Here is a 2,604-nt window from a genome sequence, read left to right on the forward strand (position 1 = left end):
CATTTTTACCGTGGGCGCCTGGGTGGCTCAGTCGTTAAGCATCTGCCTTCGGCTCAGGTCATGATCCCAGGGTCCTGGGATCGAGCCCCTTATCGGGCTCCCTGCTCTGCGGGAAGCCTGCTTCTCCCTCTCCCACTCCTCCTGCTTGTGTTCCTGCTCTCACTATCTCTCTCTCTGTCAAATAAATAAATAAAATCTTAAAAAAAAAAAATAAAATCATTTTTACCTTTTAACCAAAATTATAAATGGACATGGTTTAAAATTTCAGGTATTTCAATAAGGCTTATTATGAAAAAAGAGCAGGCCTCGCTGACTCTCCATTTTCTCTTTCCAGACACAGACTTTATTAGGTTGTCCCATTTTACAGGTGAGAAAACAGAGGCATGGAGAGGACCATTGATGCACCCAAGTTCATGAGGGTAGGAAGTGACAAAACCAGGGTAAGAACTCAAATTCGTTTGACCCCAGAGCTGGAACCCTGAACTATAATGCTTCTCAGCTACAAAATGTATGGGACTCTGTTGTTTCTGACAGGACTTTCATGAGCTGTCTTTCTCACATACACACAAGCCATCAGGCAGAAAGGAAAGGGAGAAATACAAGGTTAGTGAAATCGAGCCTCGCATGGCTCCAAGCGGCTGAAGTCTGCTGTCGATTCCAGAAGCGCCAGGCGGAACCGGGTCCCTGGCTGTGGATGTTCCTGTCCTTCTCCATTGGGGAGTCGGGGCTTTGCCCTCCTCCACCACCCCATCCCATGCACATTCCTTTCTTAGGCCTTAGTATTGCTAAGCTTGGGCACCTGGTACCTGAGGCTGCCGCTCAGGCCGGTGCACCACAAAGGTATTTGGAGAGTTGCTGGAATGAACTTTTTGCCTTCAGCATGGAGTGTATGGTGGTGGTGGGGGGGTGCGGGGGAAGCTTTAAAAATAGGTGTCTAGTAGAAAAAAGTCTTTACAAAAGCAGAGAACCCCCCCTTGAGATCTTGGGGGACAGCTTGACACTGTGTGCCTGGCCTCAGTGGGGAAGCACCATGGGAGCGCCGGGCTGCCAACCGCCCCTGCTTTTGTCTGTCATCTGGGTCCAACGCTTCCTTCCTTCCACCCATCTGACCTCTTCCCTTCCCCCCCACCCCCAGAGCTGCTCTGAATGAAGTGTTGCCTCTGCATTTCATACAGATCAGCTTTGGGGGGAGGATCACTCCGTAGAAGAGGAAGAGACCCGTAGAGGGAAGTCAGACTGTTGCCCTGGGAGATTTTGCAGATTTTTAGTCCTCACTTTTCACAAATACGAGGGATTAATTCATTTCCCCTTTTATTTCCCACGAATCAGGCCCCTTACCACCCGACGTTTACCAGTCTGAGTCAAAGACATTTGCTCTGTGGCTTTTGTGAGTCTTCCCCAAGAACCCCTCCGAGCTTCATTTCCACTGAAATCTCTAAGGGTGTGTGTAATTATGGTAAAGTCTGGACAGGGACGAAGCTTTCCTTGGCACACTCACACCCAGTACGGTATGTCCTGCTGTGCCTTCAGCTTTAATGGCTTTATACCATTCCTCTCTCCCTCCCGCCCTCTCCCTCCTGCCCTCCCTTCCTTCCTTCCTCCCTTCCTTCCTTCCTTCCTTCATTCCCTCCTTCCTTCCTTCCTTCACTTTTCCAGGCTATTTAATCAAGCTACTTACAATGTACTCATTCCTGAGCATTCCGCATTGTAGTGACATTGTTTATTTCCAATTTTTTTCTGCATTCAACCTAAAAGGTGTTTCTTCCCAAGAAACTGAACTTTTCTGTTAAATGCGCTTGATCCCATAGGAGAATTGGGTTCATAAAATGGATTAATTGCAAACTTTATGTATAAATCATAGACATCAGTAAAGAAGTTCTTTATTCCGTGTTCTTGCCTTCTGTCATGAAGCGCAATAAATCTCACATGACCTGCAGAAACAAATGCTGAAACAAACCCCTCATTGAACTTGTCCGCGGTTTTCAAGTGCATGTTGTTCGACAAGCCACATATTCTCATCTACGAGGTCAAGAGCAGCATGAGCTATGGACTGGTTCGGATGACAATGATCATCTTTGGACTCTGCTTTTCCTGCTGGCAAGAACTCCCTTTCAAAAAACTGGATTATCATGGTGGCCAGCAACTACAAAATAGAAGCTTCCAGACATCGTCCTCAATATCTAGCTCCTGCAGGGAGACACCGACTACGGAAACAGCCAGTCAGGTCCCACCACAGACCCTAGCTCCTGGAGGAGGCTGTTCTGATTATTGATGGAAAGAAATTGTGGCCGGAAGGGAAGGCAGGGGCTGGAGAGTCCAGGATTCAGTTTCTCTTTTCAGGTTTATTTTGGGCAGGTTGGTGTTTTTCTTAAATTGGTAGTAAATTTTCATTTTAGTATTTGAAACCACTATTGAGTACTAACCCCCTTAGAATTTTTTTTAAAAGATTGATTTATTTTAGAGAGAGAGAGAGAGTATGTGTGAGTGGGGGGAGGGGAGGGGCGGAAGAAGAGGGACCAGCAGACTCGGTGCTGAGTGGGGAGCCAGCAACAGGGCTCAAACCCACAACCCATGAGATCATGACCTGAGCCGAAACCAAGAGTC

The 2,604-nt window shown here is 47.2% G+C and overlaps 1 pseudogene; it reads right to left on the reverse strand.

Moving 5' to 3' along the window:
- Window positions 1-1,743: 1,743 nt before the first annotated feature.
- Window positions 1,744-2,168, reverse strand: LOC116621590 (annotated as a pseudogene).
- Between the last annotated feature and the right edge of the window lie 436 nt (window positions 2,169-2,604).

Source organism: Phoca vitulina, unplaced genomic scaffold (genome assembly GCF_004348235.1).
Source record: "Phoca vitulina isolate PV1807 unplaced genomic scaffold, GSC_HSeal_1.0 scaffold1, whole genome shotgun sequence".
Classification (NCBI taxonomy): domain Eukaryota; kingdom Metazoa; phylum Chordata; class Mammalia; order Carnivora; family Phocidae; genus Phoca; species Phoca vitulina.